Below are 21,492 nucleotides of genomic sequence, written 5' to 3' on the forward strand. Positions count from 1 at the left end.
CATATCGCTTGAACGAATCTGTTGCACATTGATATCACCATTCTTTTGAAGATCATGTGTAAAAAAAATATCTTTGGTGAAATGTGCTTTGTTCAATCTCCTTTTATGAATCCTCCCTTCAATTGGGTTATGCATGCTATATTGTCTTCATACAAAATAATGGGTAGTTTGTCACACTTCAAACCACATTTTTCTCGAATAAGATGTATTATAGACCTCAACCATACACATTCTCGATTTGCTTCATGAATAGCAATTATCTCAGCATGATTAGATGAATTAGCCACGATTGATTGCTTAGTCGATCGCCAAGATATGACAGTGCCTCCACATGTAAATACATAGCATGTTTGAGATCGAGCCTTGTGTGGATCAAATAAATACCCAGTATCGGCATAACCAACAAGATCGGGACTGCAATCATTGCCATAAAATAAGTCCATATCGGTAGTCCCTTTTAGATACCACAATATGTGTTTGATTCCATTTCAATGCCTCATTGTAGGAGCAGAACTATATCTTGCTAAGACATTAACTGAAAGAGTTATGTCAGACCTTGTAGTATTAGCAAGATACATTAGTGCACCAATTGTACTAAGATATGGTACTTTAGGGCCAAGAAGCTCTTCATTCCTTTCTTGAGGTCGGAACGGATCCTTATTCATATCATATGATCGAACAACCATCAGAGTACTTAATAGATGTGCTCCGTCTATGTAAAAACGTTTCAATACCTTTTCTATGTAGGCAGATTGATGAACAAAAATCTCATTTACCAAATTTTCAATTTGGAAATCGAGACATAATTTTATCTTTCCGAGATCTTTCATCTCGAATTCCTTTTTTAAATAATCAATTGCCTTTTGGAGTTTTGTAGGAGTTCCAATAAGGTTTATATCATCAACATATACGGCAAGTATAATAAACTCCGATGTTGTTTTCTTTATAAAAACACATGGACAAATGGTATCATTTATATAACCTTCATTTAATAAACACTTACTAAGGTGGTTATACCACATATGACCTGATGGCTTTAGATCATACAAAGACCTTTGCAATTTGATTGAAAATATTTCTCGGGGCTTTGAATTATGTGAATCATGCATTTTAAATCCTTCGAAAATTTTCATGTGTATCTCATTATCAACTGAGCCATAAAGGTAGATTGTAATCATATCCATTAAATGTATGTCAAGCTTTTTATGGACAACAAAGCTAATGGGATAACGAAACGTTGTTGCATCCATAACATGTGAATATGTCTTTTCATAATTGACATCAGGCCTTTGTGAAAATCCTTGAGCAATAAGGCGTGCCTTATATCTTTGTACCTCATTTTTTCTCATTCCTCTTACGCACAAAGACCCATTTATAGCCAACAGGCTTAACACAACTAGGTGTTTGAACTAGAGGCCCAAAAACTTTACGTTTCGCGAGTGAATTCAACTCTGATTGAATTTCTTCTTGCCATTTTGGCCAATCACGTCTTTATCGACATTCTCCAATAGATTGAGGTTCAAGATCCTCACTATCTTGTATAATGCTAGATGTAACATTATATGCAAAGACATAATGCACCACTATATCCAATCGATTCAAATTTGTCTTAATATCGATTGGATTTATTGATAGTTCTTTATTTTTTTGAGTCCCGGGCTCAGTGATTTCATCATGAATCTTAGCATTAGTTAATCATGGATTTCTTTATGAGACTCTTTCGTAGTGTCATCTTGATCATATATTTTTTCTTTTTCTAGGATTTCGATCCTTAGAACTCAATGGTCTGCTACGCTTTAGGCGTGGTTTTGACTCATTAGCTATGACACTAGAAGATTGTCCAACAAGGACATCAATACGGATTGGAACATTCTCTACAGGGATATGTGATTTTGTTATCCTTTTCAGATCTGTAAATGTGTATGGAATTTGATTTGTTATTTTTTGTAAATGAATAATCTTTTGCACCTTTTTTCACAAATAGAGGCACGTGGATCAAAATCAAACAATAATGGATTTTTTCCCCAAAATTTCCATTTGGTTTATGTCATGACCCCAATTTTCCTCCGTAGGATGTCGTGATGGCACCTAGTCTTAGGGACTAGGTAAGCCTAACACTTACTGAATTAATGGAAAACTCAACCAACAACTACTAAATATGAAACATAAATTTTCTATACAAAGCCAACAATCCAAAAACCGGTAGTACAAGTCATAAGCTCTACTGAGTTTACTAGAAAAAATCTTCTAAGTACAACTGTTCCGAAATAGAAATAGACAGTACAAGTACAATATCAGAAGGTGACTCCGAGGCCTGCGAATGCGACGACAGGTTTACCTTGAGTCTCCACAGCAAAATCCGAACAACTAGCTAGTGATCAACCAACTCCGAAGTACCTGAATTTGCACAAAAATGTGCAGAAAGCATAGCATGAGTACACCACAGCAGTACCCATTAAGTATCAAGACTAACCTCGGTGGAGTAGTGACGAAAAAAAGTCAAGACGCCTACTAGACATAATAACATGTACAAGTATAAATGTAAAACTAACAGGGGACAATATCAATATAAAGCTAAGCATGATAACAATAACAAAGCAATGCTTGTAATAGGAAACTAAGAGCAATAATTAGCAACATGGAACAAACATGTAATAACGTCGTGGAGTAAGCTGAATACAGTTTAAGTCCATTGAAACCAAGTAAAGGAAACAAGTAACAACTCAATAAGAGCAACCGCTTCCACACAAGATTTTTTCAAGGATTTTTCTGAGGTACTTCACCTCATAATCACATTTCACGGGTTCCAATTCATGAACCCTAATCTCTTGACATCTTCTGCCCACATTATAATTCGCAACCGCACGGGCGAGTCCCATGCCAAGGGAGTGACAATACCTCATATCCGCACGGACAACTCACGTGCCAATAACAACAATAACTCATGACTACACGGACAACTCACGTGCCAATAGGATAACTCTCACACAAAAGGCAAGTAAACGAGGGTACATATAAATGGTCAATATCATCAGAATTCATCTTCTTAAACCGATATGGGTGATTAATTATATGTATGCTTGTGTAAGTGTTCTATCACAACTCAAGTCAATAAGTACAAGTAGAGGCAACGAATGACACATAGGAAACAAACACCACGAAACGTACAATGTATAACTCACACAAGGTAGGCACACCACTCCACAAATATCGTCAATAATAGTACCCCCAGGCCATCACAAGTTATTACAATTCATTCCCCAACATAGCCCACCTTGTCTCGCCACGTGCGCAACAATGAAGTAAATGCTCGCCTTGTCTCTCCGCGCACGCATAACAATATTATGACCTTGTCTCTCCACATGAGCAAACACACATATATAGCCCGCCTTGTCACGCCGCATGTGCAAATATCAATAATAACAATAGCACAAACAAATCACGTGCGAATACCCCGGCAATCCTCTCAACAATACCACGTGTGGCAAAAACATAACAACACAATATAAGGTCTTTCACCACATGTGCCCATATGCCATAACTTTTCATCGAAAGAATTTCAATACCACAACCACGCATAGCCCTCAACTCAACAACAATAACACGAGAGTACGACAAGTAAATCAACACAAGAACTACAAAACACAAATAAACGGAAGAACGAGCTCACAATGAAAGACACAACAGGTAATAAAATTTCAACAAGAATAACTCAACGAGGGGAGAGATAATGTGTAACAATGATTCCACATAAGTACAACTCGACGATAAGAGAGATAGCATGAATCAATGATTCCAAGTAAGGATAGGTCAACAATGAAAGGGATGGAGGATTTACATGATAAGACAACTTCACTTTTTTTAATGGATATAAGAACCTAAGAGCCTAAAACGGTCAAATTCCCACAAATAACCCCGAGTACGTACTCGTCACCTCGCGTACACGGCCTCACATGACACAATTAGCACAAATGACTCAAATCCTAAGGGGTAGTTTCCCCACACAAAATTAGGCAAGATACTTACCTCAAAGAAGCTAGACCGATACTCTAAAATGACCTTCTTGTGTGAAACAACCTCCGGACGACTCAAATCTTGCCAAAATAACTTAATATCATAAATAAAAATCATAGGAAACAATTTCGGATAATAAAGCTTCAATCTTGAAAGAGAAATAAAAAGCCAACTCAAAAATTCAACCCCGGACTCGTACCTCGGAACCCAACCAAAATTACAAAATCCGAATACCCATTTAATAACGAGTCCAACCATACAAGAATTACTCAAATCCGACCACAAATCGCCTTCCAAATCTCCAAAATTTAGTCTAAGAAGTTTTCACATTTTTTCTCCAACTTTTAAACTTAAATCACTAATTAAAAGATGAAAATAACAATAGGTTCATAAAATATAATAAAAATCGGGTAACACACACTTACCCCAATCCAAACCATGAATAACCCCTCTAAAATCGCCCAAAACCGAGGTTTACAACTCAAAATATGAAGAAAATGGCCAAACCCTCGAGATATACACCTCTGCCCAGCACTTCCGCATTTGCAGACAAAATTGCGCACTTGCGCTCTCGCTTTTGCGATCCAACACCCGCATCGTGGCCTTCACTTGAGATCCCAGAACTCGCACCTACGATCCAATAATCGCATCTGCGATTTTGCAGAAGCGGACGGCCAACTGGAGTCTCCTCTTCGCATATGCGATCACTCTTCCGCAAATGCGATCTCGCACCAGCGGTCCCCCATCCGCAGAAGCGAAATAATAGGACAGGTACAAAATTCTCAAAAGTGACCAAAATCACGCAAAAGCAGCCACGCACCTGCGCTCCAAAAATGTGCAGGTGCGACGCACCAGAATCATACCTGCCCACTAACATGGAAACCATCCGAAACTCGTCCGAAACACACCCGGGGCCCCCGGCACCCCGTACAAAACATACCAACAAGTTCCATAATATAACGTGGACCTTCTCTAGGTCTCAAATCACATCAAACAACATCAAAACTATGAATCGCACCTCGAATCGAACTTAATGAACTTATGAACTTTCAAATTCTACAACTCGCGCCGAAACATATCAAATCAATCCGGAATGATGTCAAATTTTGCATGCAAGTTCCAAATGACATAACAGAGCTATACCAACTCTCGGAATCAAAATCCGAACCCGATATCAACAAGGTCAACTCCCGGTCAAACCTCTCAACTTTACAAACCTTCAACTTTCCAATTTTTGCCAAAATGCATCAAATCAATCTACGGACCTCCAAATCAAAATCTGGATGCATGCCTAAGTTCAAAATCACCATACAAAGCTATTGGAATCATCAAACCACCATTTTGAAGTCGTCTACATAAAATTCAAACTTCGGTCAACTCCTACCACGTAAGCTTCTAAAACAAGAATCATCCTTCTAAACCAATCCTGAAACATCCGAAAACTGAACTCGACCACACACGCAAGCCACAATACACAATACAGAGCTACTAGAGACCTTAAGCCACCGAATGGGATGCAAATTCTCTAAACGACTAGTCGGGTCATTACATTCTCCCCCTTCGTCCTCGAACGTGCGAGAACTGTCCCGAAGTCATCAAATCACAGAATGTACTCACCATACATGTCATGAACTAAAATCCAACCCATTGTGATGGCACCTAACCCAACCCGCTAGGTAAGCCAAATAACAATAAAACACAATATAGTAATAATGCTAAGAGTCAAGAAGGAAATAACTAAATTTTATACAACTCCCCAAGGACTGGTAGTACAAGTCATAAGCCACTAAGGCTTAAATTTTTACAAAACTGAATTGAAATAATTACAACATCTGTTTGAAATGTAAATGAATATAATTTGAATCTAAAGCCACCAAGGACAAGTGATAGCCATAACTGGAACGCAGGTACATCTTTAATGCCAGCTCCTGCCATACACAACAGCATGACACCAAGATCTGCACGCAACGTGCAGAAGTGTAGTATGAGTATAACTAACCCCATGTACACAATAAATATCCTAACTAACCTCGGCGAGATAAAAGAAGCAAAAACTACAGATGATACTCACTAACACCTGTGCAGTTCATAATTTCAACAGGGATAGAACATATATATGATCAAATCAGGAAAATCTCAGGTAAAACTACTTTGATGCTCACAATACTTTATTTTAAAGTGTTCTGCTCAGTCCACAATCCAACATATAAGGAAGATATGCAAGTAAATCAAGTAAACAGTCAAGGAAATTGCAAGTAAAGATGAAGTGCAATAACCAAATATCAGTCTGTTGCGGCACGCAACCCGATCCAATAACAATAACCACCTCTCCCAGAGCTCACATCAACCAGAAACCCGTCAATTTCTCACAATCCGTGTGTACACAATCAGAGAGAAACATGAGAGGGTGACCCTAGGTGGATGGATCCGCATCCATACGTTGCACGAACAACTCACGTTCTATACAAACAACTCACGTTCTAATAATATAAACTGCATGGACAACTCAAGTGCTATAATATCAATATCTGGATCCGAACGGACAAATCACGTTCTAATAATATCAACCGCGTGGACAACTCACGTGCTGCACGGACAACTCACGTGCTATAATATAAATCCACCCGGCATGGTCACATGCACAATGTCATAATCCGCCCGCCATGGTCACATGCATCCAGTCCAATCATATCACACGGAATCAAATAAACAAGAATACATGTATGTGATGAATGAATAACAAATCTCATGATCCTGGACTAGTATAAATGACATACTAAAGTGTAGGCATGTGTAGAGTGTGTTGTCGTAGCTCAAATCGGAAATTTCATCACAGAATAGCATTTATCAAGTTCATTCAGTGATTAAACCTCTATGTAGCCTCAAACATGGCTCAAATAGTTCACATAATGTTATAGATATGAGAAACATCATAGCTTAAAGCTTAACAACCAATTCTAGGCTTATCATAGCCTAAACGTAACCCGAGCATGAATAAATACCCCCGATGTCAGCACATGGGTTCGAACCTCACGTATGCCCGCACCCATAGCACGTAGCTATCATAAATAATTCAGGCAACTAGTGCCTCAACCAAGTTTAGATAGGATTCTTACCTCAGATAAGCCAAATCCAATATCGAGCAAGCCAACCAATACTCTAGAAATGCCATCACGCGCCTAACGACCTCCGAACGGCTCTAAACTAGCCAAAAGAAACTCAAGAACATCAAACAATACCAAAGGAAACAAACCCAATCGATAAAGGTCGAATCTTTAATCAAAAGCCCCAAAGTCAACCAAAAAGTCAAACCCGAGCCCGCACCTCAAAACCCAACAAAACTTATAAAATCTGACAACTCATTTAATTACGAGTCCAACCATACTAGTTTTACTCAAATCCGAATCCGAATCAATGCTCAAAACTCAAAAAATCACTTTATGAAATTTTATACAAAACCCTCCAATTTCTCTTTTGAAATCATCAACCAAATGCCAAACACGAGGATAGATTCACGAAATATAATCAAAACTGAGTATAGAACACTTACCCCAATCCATGTGATGAAAATTGCCTCCAAAATCGCCCATATACGAGGTCTATAGCTCAATATATGATAAAAATGGACAACTCTCGATTTTATAGCTTCTGCCTAGGCAATTTTGCATTTGCGAAACAATAGCCGCTTCTGCTGCGTCGCTTTTGCAACCAAAATTCTGTTTCTGTGGAGAAGCACTAGAGACCTGCCCTTCGCACCTGTGGAACAAGCTCCGCTCCTGTGCAAACGCAGGTGCGAACAAAATTCACGCATCTGCGCTGCCCTTCCCTTCTGCGCCCAAACATACCGCATCTGGGCCTTTGCAGATGCAAGGAAAACTTTGCATTTGCGGTATCTTGCTCCTAGAAGCACTCTTCGCTTCTGCGATGCCACGACCGCTTTTGCTGCTCCACACCTGCGCCTATAGCTTCGCAGATGCGGTCACTCCAGAACCCATACCCAACCAGCCTTAGCCAAAATAATCCAAAACGATCCGAACCTTGTCCGAAACTCATTCGAGCCACCCAAGACCCCGTCCGAATATACCAACAAGTCCCATAACATAACACAGACCTACTCGAGGCCTTAAATCATACATAACAACATTGAAACGATGAATCACACCTCAATCCAAAGTTAAATGAACTTTTGAACTTTCAACTTCTAAAACTCGTATCGAAACATCTCAAATCAACCCGAAATGAACCCAAATTTTACGTACAAGTCCCAAACAACATAACGAGGCTATTCCAATTCATGTAACCGCAATCCGTATCCGATATCCTCAAAGTCAACTCTCGGTCAAACTTATGAACTTTTCAAACTTTTAAATTTTTAACTTTCGCCAATTAGTGCCGAAACCTTCTAGAAATATCCAAATGCAAATCCAGGCATATGCCCAGTCCAAAATCACCATCCGAAACTAACGGAACCATCAAAACTCCGGTCCGGGGTCCAAACATAAAAATCAAACTTGGTAAACTCTTTAGACTTTAAGCTTCCTAGTTGAGGATCATTCTTCCAAATCAATTCTGAATCACCTGAAAACCAAAACCGATAATTCACACAAGTCATAATACATCATACGAAGCTACTCAAGACTTAAAATAGCTAAACAGAATGCAAATGTTCAAAATGACTGATTGGGTCATTACATTCTCCCCCACGTAGACATACATTCATCCTCGAATATACCCAGAGTTGTTCCTAAGCCGTCAAATCACTATGTAACCTTACCATGCATATACTCGGGGGTGATACCACGTCACCCTATTCCACATAATCCTGACAACACAACATAACCGAAGATCATTACTTTAACCTTAGTCTGTAAGCCTTAGGACCCAATTTCCAACATCCAAAATTCCTTACAAGACCCGAATCTCACATCTACACACTGTATAAGTCTGAAAAATTTGTATCAAGGCATAACCATAACCCGATATATAATCAAACGATATAGCACATAACTCGCATACTCATAGCAATAATTTTCGATCACAGTAGTGTAACGACCCATCTAGTCATTTTGAGAGTATTATCCTTGATCCCCTATTTATTGTCCCCCCTGTTTCATTTTATGGTTACTTGACTTGCCGGGGTGCTCGGTGTCGGGTTCGGGAGAGTTTCGGAGTGGAATGGGACACATAGTCCCTAAGTGTGAAGTTTGAGTTATAAGAGTTGACCGTAGTTTGACTTGTATGAAAACGACTTCGGAATGGAGTTTCGTCGGTTCCAATAGCTCAGTATGGTGATTTTTGGTCTTAGGAGCATGTTCGAATGTTGATTTGGAGGCCCGTAGGTCATTTCGGCGTTAATGGGCGAAAGTTGTAAGATTTTTGGGAAGTTTGACCGAGAGTGAACTTTTTGATATCGGGGTCAGATTTTTATTCCAGAAGTTGGAGTAGGCTTGTAATGTCATATGTGACTTGTGTGCAAAATTATAAGTCAATCAGAAGTGATTTGATAGGTTTCGACATCAGTTGTAAAAGTTAGAATTTTCTTAGTTCATTAAACTTGAATTGGGGTGCGATCCGTTGTTTTAACGTTGTTTGATGTGATTAAAAGGCTCGAATAAGTCCGTATTATGTTTTAGGACTTGCTGGTTTATTTGGACGGGATCCCGGGGCCCCCGGGTGTGATTCGGATTTGAATTTGAAACAAAATTAGACTTGGTGCATTGCTGAAGCTTGGCAGTGTCTGGTGAAATCGCACCTACGCACCTTGGGCTGCAGGTGCGGCACCGCAGAAGTGGCCCTTGAGCCGCAAAAGCATGAGTGAGTTAGGCCAGCAGGGACCACATGTGCGGTCAGTGGCGCGCAGAAGCGGAAGCGCATATGCGGCTGTCCCGTCGCAGAAGTGCAAGCGCAGGTGTGCTTAGGGTGCCGCAGAAGCGAGTTTTTATGGGCCTAAGTGATGGCCACACCTGCGATGGAAATTCTACAGGTGTGGAGCTGCAGATGTGTCTAAGTCCTCGTAGAAGCGGTTTAACTGGGCAGAAAAGGCCTAAGTTCGAGGGTTTGATTTCATTATCCATTTTTGGACCTAGAGAGCTCGGATTGAGGCGAGATTTTGGGGGATTTTCAGAGGAAGCAATTGGGTAAGGATTCTTGACTCATTTTTAATTATATTCCACTAATGTATCATTAATTTCTTCATTCAATTAAGGATTTGGGTTGAGAAATTGGGGGGAAAAGGTGTAAAGTTCTTAGACCGAATTTTAAGGTTTTGATCGATGTTTTGGTATCGAATTTGAGTAATTCTGGTATGGGTGGACTCGTGGTTGAACCAGTGTTCGAATTTTGTGAGTTTTACCTGATTCTGAAACGTGGGCCCGGGTCGATCTTTTGGGGCGATTTTCTAAATCCTTGTTAAAGTCATAATTTCATTATTTAGATTAGTTTCTTATAGTTATATTTATAGTATGTAATTGCTTTTGGCTAGATTTGGGACGTTCGGAGTCAGAAATTCGAGGGAAAGGCATTCTTATTGATTGATTGAGCGAGATTTGAGGTAAGTGACTTGTCTAACCTTGTGTGGAGGAAATTCCCCTTAGGATTTAGTACTGTTATGGTATTTGCAATACGTGAAGGCCGTGTACGCGAGGTGACGAGTGCGTACTCAGGCTAAATGTTGAAAATCTGGTTTTTGTTAAATAGTTCCTTTTTATCCCCTTAATTGAGTTACTATAGCACGTGTAGTAATCATGTTTAGCCTAGTGTCACATGTCTACGTGTCTTATCTTTTACTTGAAAATTTGTGCTACATGCTTAGTTGAATTACCTGCTTCCTTTAATTTCGTATTCATTCTTTAACTGTAGGATTTCTTGCTGTAATTTCATTGTTCCATTTGTTATGTGTTGTTTTCATGACTTTTGTTGAGATAACTAATTTGTTGTGGCACGAGGTTACTGCCGTGCGGAGTGTTATTGTGGTACGAGGTTTCTGTCGTGCCGTTTTGAGATATTTACTTTTGGGACTACGAGGCGGTACCTCAGGAGCGTCCCTGTTGTTTACCTCTATTTGTTGTATCGTTCTTCTTCTTGTTGTTGTTGTTCCTTAACTTGTAAGATTCTTGTTTCCTTATGTGTTGTCCCCCCTATATCCTTATTATGTTACCTTCCTTATTCTCTTTAGACTCTGATGTATAGAGATATTTAGCATTTCTCTTTAGAGCTTGTGACTTATTTCTTTTAATTATTTCAGATGATAAGGTTTGAGTTTCAGCTTTATATTCAGTTATTTCGCATAATTATTAGGCTTACCTAATCTTAGAGACTAGGTGCCATCATGACACCATACCGAGCGAAATTAGGGCCGTGAAAAGTTTGGTAGCAGAGCCCAAGGTTCATAGGTGTTATGAGTCACAAACAGGTTTAGTAGAGTCTCACAAATCGGTACTGAGACGTCTGTTCTTATCTTCGGGAGGCCATGGAACTGTTAGGAAAAGCTTCACTTCTTTGATTCCTTGTCGTGCAAAAGTTTTGACTTCGAATTCTAAATTTCTGTCTTTCTATTCTCTCACAGATGGTGAGGACATGTACAGTTGGATAAGATGACCAGACACTCGCGCCCCCTACTAAAGCCACGAAAGGCCGGGGTCGGGGTAGAGGCTGAGGACGTCCACGTGGTGCAGCCAGAGCACTCGCACGAGCTGCTGCAGAGGAGCCACCAGTAGCTCCAGTTGGAGGGCAAATACCTGAGACGCCTGTACTGCACCAGTCCTCCAGGAGACTCTCGCCCAGTTTCTGATCATGTTCAGCACCTTGGCTTAGGCAGGGTTGATACCACTTGCTCCTGCCACATCTCAGGCCGGGGGATGAGCACAGACTCCCGCTGCCTATACGCCAAAGCAGCAGGTCCAGGTCGACCAGGTTCTAGAGCTCATAAAATTACAGTCGGTAGCCCCAGTTTAGCCTGAGGTTAGGGCAGCAGTTTCTGAGGAGGAGCAGCTCAGGCTCGAGAGGTACAAGAAGTACCACCCTCTAACTTTTAGTGGCTTGGTGTCAGAGGATGCCCAAGGTTTTCATTAGGAGTGCCACCATATCCTCCGTACTATGGGTGCTACGGAGTCTAGTGGGGTTTCTTCCATTACGTTCCAGCTAATAGGAGTAGCCTATTAGTGGTGGCGAGCATACGAGTTGGGTAGTCCGGCCGAGGCAGCTTCACTCACTTGGACTCAGTTATTAGATATGTTCTTGAGGGAGTATGTCCCCCAGAGTCTCAGAGATGCATGGCGCACAGAATTTGAGCAATTGCGCCAGGGTTCTATGACCGTGTCAAAGTATATGGTCCGGTTCTTTGATTTGGCCAGGCATGCACTAGCCTTGGTTACTACTGTTCGGGAGCGGGTTCATCGATTTATTGAGGGGCTCAACCCCAGTATCAGATTTAGCATGTCCCAAGATTTGGAGATGGACATCGCATACTAGCAGGTAGTGGAGATTGCTAGGATATTGGAGGGTATGTTGACTCGGGAGAGAGAGAGAGAGGAGAGGGAGTCCAAGAGGTCTCGAGATTCAGGCACATATAGTACCCCCAGCTCCACCTGTCTTTTGGTTTGACCAACGCCCCAGCAATATTCATGCACTTGATGAACAGTGTATTTTAGGTTTCAACCCTATCTTGACTCGTTTGTTATTGTGTTTATAGACGACATTATGGTGCACTCCCGGAGCCGGGAGGATCATGAGCGGCACCTGAGGACTGTGCTTCAGACTTTGAGAGAAAAGAAGTTATATGCGAATTTTTTGAAGTGTGAATTCTGGCTAGATTCAGTGGCATTCTTAGGGTCATGTAGTATCGAGTGAGAGGATCAAGGTAGATCCGAAGAATATTGAGGCAGTGAAGTGTTGGCCCAGGCCATCCTCAGCTATGGAGATCCACAATTTTCTTGGCTTGGCGGGGTATTACTGTCATTTGTATAGGGTTTCTCATCTATTATAGCATCGATGACCAGATTGACCCAGAAGGGTGCTCCATTCAAGTGGACCGAGGAGTGTGAGGAGAGACTTCCAAAGCTTAAAACCTCTTTGACGACAACCCCAGTATTGGTATTGCCTACTGGTTTGGGGTCCTATATAGTGTATTGTGAGTCGTCGCGCATTAGTCTTGGCACGGTGTTGATGAAGGAGAGTAGGATGATTGCCTACACGTCTAGACAACTTAAGGTACATGAGAAGAACTATCTTGTCCACGACCTCGAGTTAGCAGCTATTGTTCACGCCTTGAAGATCTAGCAGCACTATTTGTATGGTGTCCCTTTTGAGGTCTACACCGATCACCGGAGTCTACAACATCTGTTTAAATATAAGGATCTTAACTTACGGCAATGTAGGTGGTTGGAGTTGCTTAAGGATTATGAAATCACCATTCTCTATCTTCCCGGTAAGGCCAATATGGTGGCTGATACCTTGAGTCGCAAGGCGGAGAGTTTGGGCAGTTTAGCATATCTACCAGTAGCAGAGAGTCCTTTAGCCTTGGATGTTCAGGCCTTGGCCAACCCGTTTGTTAGATTTGATATTTCCGAGCCGAGCCGAGTTTTGGCTTGTGTGGTTTCTCAGTCTTCTCTTTATGATCGTATCAGAGAGCGTCAGTATGATGACACCCATCTTCTTGTCCTTAAGGACACGGTTCAGCACGGCGATGCCAAAGAGGTCACTATTGGAGATGAAGGAGTATTACGGATGCATGGAAGGCTATGTGTGTCCAATGTAGATGGTTTGCGTGAGTTGATTCTCCAAGAGGATCACAGTTTGCGGTACTCCATTCACCCAGGTGTCGCGAATATGTATCAGGACTTGAGGAAGCATTATTAGTAGAGGAGAATAAAGGACATAGTGGAGTATGTATCTTGGTGCCTAAATTGTCAGCAACAGCCAGAGGGATTGCTTCAGAAGCTAGAGATTCCGGAGTGGAAATGGGAGCAGATCACTATGGATTTCGTTGTTGGGCTCCCACGGACTCAGAGGTAGTTCGATGCAGTTTGGGTGATTGTGGATAGATTGACCAAGTCAGCTCATTTCATTCTTGTGGTTACTACTTACTCTTTGGAGCAGCTGGCTCAGGTTTACATTCGCGAGATTGTCAGGCTTTATGTCATGTCGGTATCTATCATCTCTGATCGGGGTACGCAGTTTACATCGCGGTTAAGGAGAGCCTTACATCATGAGTTGGATACTCGGGTGGAGTTGATTACATCATTTCACCCTCAGATGGACGAACTGTCCGAGCGCACTATTCAGATATTGGAGGATATGCTTCGTGCGTGTGTGATGGATTTTGGGGGTTCTTGGGATCAGTTCTTGCCACTTGCGGAGTTTGCCTATAACATTTATTAGTTGAGCATTCAGATGGCCCAATATGAGGCTTTGTATGGTAGGCAGTGCCGGTCTCTAGTAGGTTGGTTCGATTCGGCGAGGCTAGGCTATTGGGTACAGGCTTGGTTCAAGATGCTTTGGAAAAGGCTAAATTGATTAGGATCGACTTCGTACAACCCAATCCAGGCAGAAGCGTTATGCGGATTAGAAAGTTTACGATGTTGCATTCATGATTCGGGAGCAGGTCTTGCGCCGGGTTTCGCCCATGAAGGGTGTTATGAGGTTCAGGAAGAAGGGCAAGTTGAGCCCTAGGTATATCGGGGCTTTTGAGATCCTTGAGAGGGTTGGAGAGGTGGCTTACATACTTGCACTACCACCTAGTATAGTTGCAGTTCATCAAGGGATCCATCTCATGTGCTAGACTTCAGCTCAGTCCAATTGGACAAGGATCTATCTTATGTCAAGGAGCCGATGGCCATTTTGGACAGGCAGGTTCGAAAGTTGAGGTCGAAGAACATCGCTTCAGTGAAGGTTCAGTGTAGGGGCCATCCGGTCGAGGAGGCGACTTGGTATATCGAGCATGATATGTGCAGCCGTTATCCTCATCTTTTCACCACTTCAGATATGTCTCTATACTCGTTCGAGGAAGAATGATTATTTTAAGAGGAGGAAGATGTAACGACCCGACCGGTCATTTTGAGAGTATTAGCCCCGATCCCCTATTTATTGTCCCCTATGTTTCATTTTATGGTTACTTGACTTGCCGGGGTGCTCTGTTTCGAGTTCGGGAGAGTTTCAGAGTGGAATGGGACACATAGTCCCTAAGTGTGAAGTTTGAGTTGTAAGAGTTGACTGTGGTTTGACTTGTGTGAAGACGACTCCGGAATGGAGTTTTGTCGGTTCCAAAAGCTCCGTATGGTGATTTTTAGTCTTAGGAGTGTGTACGGATGTTGATTTGGAGGCCCGTAGGTCATTTGGGGGTGTTAGGTGCAATCGCACCTGCGCACCTTGGGCTACAGGTGCGGCACCGTAGAAGTGGACCTTGAGCCGCAGAAGCGTGAGTGAGTTAGGCCAGCAGGGACCACAAGTGCGGTCAGCGGAAGCGCAGAAGCGGAAGCGCATATGCGGTTGTCCCTTCATAGAAGCGCAAGCGCATGTGCTCTTAGGGTGCTGCAGAAGTGAGTTTTCATGGGCCTAAGTGATGGCCACGCGTGCGATGGAAATTCCACAGGTGCGGAGCCGCTGATGCATCTAAGTCCTCGCAAAAGCGGTTTAACTGGGCAGAAAAGGCCTAAGTTCGAGGGTTTGATTTCATTATCCATTTTTGGACCTAGAGAGCTCAGATTGAGGTGAGAGTTTGGGGAATTGTTAGAGGAAACAATTAGGTAAGGATTCTTGGCTCATTTGTTATTATATTCCACTAATCTGTCATTAATTATTTCAGTTAATTAAGGATTTGGGTTGAGAAATTGGGGGAAAAAGGTGTAAAGTTCTTAGACCAAATATTAAGGTTTTGATCGAGGTTTTGGTATCGTATTTGAGTAATTTTAGTATGGATGGACTCGTGGTTGAACGGGTGTTCGAATTTTGTGACTTTTACCCAATTCCAAGATGTGGCCCCGGGTAGACCTTTTGGGGCAATTTTCTATTTCCATGTTAAATTCATAATTTCATTATTTAGATTAGTTTCTTATAGTTATTTATATAGTATGTAATTGCTTTTGGCTAGATTTGGGCCGTTTAGAGTCGGAAAGTTGAGGGAATGACATTCTTATTGATTGATTGAGCAAGATTTGAGGTAAGTAACTTGTCTAACCTTGTTGGGGAGGGGGGGGAAGGGGGGGAATTCCCCTTAGGATTTGGTACGGTTATGGTATTTGCAATACGTGAAGGCCGTGTACGCGAGGTGACGAGTGCGTACTCAGGCTAAATGTTGAAAATCCATTTTTTTTGTTAAATAGTTCCTTTTTATTCCCTTAATTGAGTTACTCTAGCACATGTAGTCATCATGTTTATCCTAGTGTCACATGTCTACATGTATTATCTTTTACTTGCAAATTTGTGCAACATGCTTAGTTGAATTACCTGCTTCCTTTGATTTCGTATTCATTCTTTAACTGTAGGATTCCTTGCTGTAATTTCATTGTTCTATTTTTTATGTGTTGTTTTTGTGACTTTTGTTGAGATAACTGATTGGTTGTGGCACGAGGTTTCTGCCGTGCGGAGTGTTATTGTGGCATGAGGTTTATACCGTACCGTTGTGAGATATTTACTTTTGGGACTGCGAGGCGGTACCTCGGGAGCACCCCTGTTGTTTAACTCTATTTGCAATATTGTTGTTATTGTTATTGTTATTGTTGTTGTTGTTGTTATTGTTCCTTAACTTGTAAGATTCTTGTTTCCATACGTGTTGTAGTTGTCTTCTTGAACTCCGGGTTGTTATCTTCTGTGAATTTCTATTGTTACACTTCTCTGTCTTCTCATTTCATTATTATATCTCCTTCCTTGTTTTTCCTATTATTTCCAGTAGGGCCCTGACCCGACCTCGTTACTACCCTACCGAGGTTAGGCTTGACACTTACTGGGTACTGTTGTAGTATACTCATACTACTCTTCTGCACATCATTTTGTGTAGATCTAGGTTCTTCCTACCAGACCTGATATCAGTGATCTAGTCTGTGCGTGGAGACTTCAAGGTATATCTGCCAGCGTCCGCAGACCTCAGAGCCCCTCTCTATCCTTATTATGTTGCCTTCCTTATTCTTTTTTGACTGATGTATAAATATATTTAGCATTTCTCTTTAGAGCTTGTGACTAATTCTACCGGGTTTTGTGAGTTGTAACTATTTTGAATCGCAGTTTTTAATTATTTCAGATGATGAGGTTTGAGTTTCAACTTTATATTCAGTTATTCCGCATAATTCTAGTCTTAGAAACTAGGTGTCGTCATGACACCCTACAGAGAAAAATTAGGGTCGTGACAAATTTGGTATCAGAGCCCTAAGTTTATAGGTGTTATGAGTCACAAGCAGGCTTAGTAGAGTCTCGCGGATCGGTACGGAGACGTCTGTGCTTATCTTTGGGAGGCCATGGAACTGTTAGGAAAATCTTCACTTCTTTGATTCCTTGTCGTGTGAAATTTTTGACTTCGAATTCTAAATTTCTGTCTTTCTATTCTCTCACAGATGGTAAGGACACGTACATTTGGGTCAGATGACCAGACACCCGTGCCCCCTGCTAGAGCCGCGAGAGGCTGGGGCTGGGGTAGAGGCCGAGGACGTCCACGTGGTGCAACCAGAGCACCCACACAAGGTGCTATAGAGGAGCCACTAGTAGCTCCAGTTTGAGGGCAGGCACCTGAGACGCCTGTACTGCACCAGCCCACCAGGAGACTCTCGCCCAGTTTCTGAGCATGCTCAGCACCTTGGCTCAGGCAGAGTTGATACCACTTTCTCCTACCACATCTCAGGCCGGGGGAGGGGCACAAACTCCCGCCTCCCATACCCCAGAGCAGCGGGTCCAGGTCGACCAGGTTCTAGAGGTCATACCAATGCAGCCGGTATCCCCAATTCAGCCCGAGGTTAGGGCAAAAGTTTCTGAGGAGGAGCAGCTCAGGCTCGAGAGGTACAAGAACTACCACCATCCTACTTTAAGAGGCTTGGCGTTAGAGGATGCCCAGGGTTTTCTTAAAGAGTGACACCATATCCTCCGTACTCTGGGTATTGCGGTGTCTAGTGGGGTTTCTTCCACTACGTTCCAGCTTAGAGGAGCGACCTATCAGTGGTGGCGAGCATGAGAGTACGACAAGTAAATCAACACAAGAACTACATAACACAAATAAACGGAAGAACGAGCTCACAATGAAAGAAACAACATGTAATAATAGTTTCAACAAGAATAGCTCATCGAGGAGAGAGATAATGTGTAACAATGATTCCACATAAGTACAACTTAAGGATAAGAGAGATAGCATGAATCAATGATTCCAAATAAGGATAAGTCAACAATGAAAGGGATGATAAAACTTCAGTTAAGGTTAAGCAATTACAGAAAAGACATCAATAACTTCAATTAAAGTTAAGCAATTACGGAAAAGACATCATGGCAGTAAAAAGGCAACAACTTCAACTAAGGCACATAAGAGTTTATTGGAAACAAGGGTAGAACATGAATCGGTCAACTCCGAATAAGACACATAAGGGTGAATTTTATAAATGGAGGATTTAACATGATAAGATGTCACGGCCCCAATTCCTACCATAGGATGTCGTGATGGCACCTAGTCTTTAAGACTAGGTAAGCCTAACATATGCTGATTATTAACAAAATTTAGCTATTTAACTGCAATACATTAGATAACAACTGATACTACATAGTTGAGCCAACGTCGATCATAAAATCCCAAAACTGGTAGTACAAGTCATAAGCCTTTCTAAGAGTTACTAGCAATAACAATACATCACTATCCCGGAATAATAGGAAACAATGAAAATAAAATACAATAGAAGGTGACTTCGGAGCCTGCGAACGTCAACATGTATACCTTGAAGTCTCTGGCCGCGCAGAGATAAATCCCAAACCAACTCGATCAAAAGTATCTGGATCTGCACAAAAATGTGCAGAAGCGTATCATGAGTACACCACAGTGGTACCCAATAAGTATCAAGCCTAACCTCGGTAGAGTAGTGACGAGGCCAGGTCAAAACACCTACCAGACATGTAAACATGTGCAGGATATAACTTAAAGCTAACAAGGAAAGAACATCAATGTAAGGCCAATAGCAGAAGGATCACAAATTATAATCAACAATGAAAATAATGGGAGCACGAATGGCAACGAGAAACAATCAAGTAATTAAGCAACAACATAGTCGGGGTACAGATGAAATATGAATGAATTCAAGTAAAGGAATCCGATGACAACTCAATCAATCAAATCATTTCTAATGCACGTATTTCAACAGGGATTACCCCAGATATCACTCCTCATAATCTCAAATCATAAGTCACAACTTCCAAACCTTACACACCTGGCACCTTGTGCCCACTTTTGTTTCCAAATCACTTTCGCACGGCAAAATCCACGTGCTACCATGTACATAGTATCCATATCAAATGCTAACAAAAATGTTCAAGGGATTTATCTATATGCAATAATGTATAATTATAGTTTTTGAATCAAGTAGGAAATCAATTAGAAAATGAGTTTATTTTAGAAATTATTTGGGTGAATAAAATAACGTTTTCAAATAAAATAAAGCATCGGATAAGCTACTGAATTTAATATAGAATTTGTTAAATTAAAACATAATAATGATTTTTAAGTAAAGTACAAACATCAGACAGATTTAGAAGTTTAAGTTGAGAAATCAATTAAAGTGAAATATGACAACTATTAAGAATAGTAAAGTACCAAATGAAACGACGAGTTTAACTTAAGAGTCACATAAGGAAAGCGTGCCCGAATTCTTTCGTTTAAAACCGTTATGTTACCAACAATTCAACGGGGTATGAGATAGTAACTCCGCATAGTAAATTCATCTTGAAAATCAATTCACCAAGTAACCATGGGAGAACAGATTGATACATTGAAGTAATATAGTGGTTCATGTAGGATGCATGACTCACACAAAACACAACAAAAATAACAAAAACAACAAGTACAATACACACAATTCGTTGCGGCGCGCAACCTGATCTCATTGTACATACACAATTCTCTCTTATTTTACCATATCAATATCAAGAATCACATATAAAATTTGTTGCGGCGCGTGACCTGATCCCACCGTATCAATATCAAATCCTCCCTTATTTCACCATATCACATAATTCTCCCTTATTCCACCTGTTGCGGCGTGCAACCCGATCCCACCGTATTATCATTTATCAATTTCGTAATCCTCCCTTATTCCATCCATTGTGGCGTACAACCCGATCCACAAGCAATTTAAATTAACAACAACAATCCAATAACTCAATGAACAAGAATTTCTACAATCATAGGGTATGAGTACACGACAATTAAGGAACCACGTAATAATCAGAGGAATGCAACAATTATTACAAGACAAAAAGACAAGCAAAGCATGTGACAACTAAGGTGTGGAAGCACAACAGTTAAGGCAAGTAGCAAATAAGCACTGAGTCACGAAAGGGAAGAACAATTCAATATTTTCACAACAAATAGCCCATGGCTTAACCACAATATGTACAAAAAATTCAACAATAAAAACATGAATGGGAATACTCAACAAGGAAAGGTAACAAGAAAATAAGGAAGGCAATAATTTCAACTAAAGCATATAAGAGCAAAATAACAGGTAAGTGGCAGAACAAGTGCTAGCAACGTCAAATAGAGCATGTAAGAGTAAACTAACAATAAGAGATATCACATGTTATGACAATTTGATTAAAGGCATGGAAAGAGTCTTGTTAATCTAAATCGGTCAAATACCACATATAGGCTGTGTACCCACTCGTCACCTTGTGTACAGGACTTCACATAGCAATAATACCACAATTAACCCAAATCCTAAAGGGTAGTTCCCCCACACAAAGTTAGGCAAGATACTTACCTCAATTTGTCCAAATCAATACTCAAATTAGCTTTTTCCCATTTACAAATTCGTCTCCGCTAGGCTCAATCTAGCCAAAGACGACTTAAATACATTAAACAGTGCAAGAGAAAATAATTTTAATTAACAAAGCTATAAACTTTACACAATTTTCATAAAGTCAACAAAAGTCAACCCCGAGCTCGCCCGGTCAAAACCCGGGTCTAAGGGTAGGTCTTGACTACCCATAGCCCCACGAGTACATATATGTATTTTGTTTCCAAATCAGAGTCCAATTCGACTCACAAATCCCAAATTTTCATTATTCAAAACTTTGACAAAACTTTCCAAATTTTCTCTTAGATTCTCATAAATTTGATGTTAAATTTAATATATAACCATGAAATATAATTGAAAATTAATTAAAATCACTTACCCAATAATTTGGTATGAAAATGTCTCCATAAAATTGCCTCCCACCGAGTCTAGGGTTCAAAATATGATAGAATGAGGCTAAGTTTCAGAATACTCAGCTATAAACAGGCTGCAGATGTCGTATTTGCGA

The sequence above is a fragment of the Nicotiana tomentosiformis genome, chromosome 7 (assembly GCF_000390325.3).
Source record: "Nicotiana tomentosiformis chromosome 7, ASM39032v3, whole genome shotgun sequence".
NCBI classification, from domain to species: domain Eukaryota; kingdom Viridiplantae; phylum Streptophyta; class Magnoliopsida; order Solanales; family Solanaceae; genus Nicotiana; species Nicotiana tomentosiformis.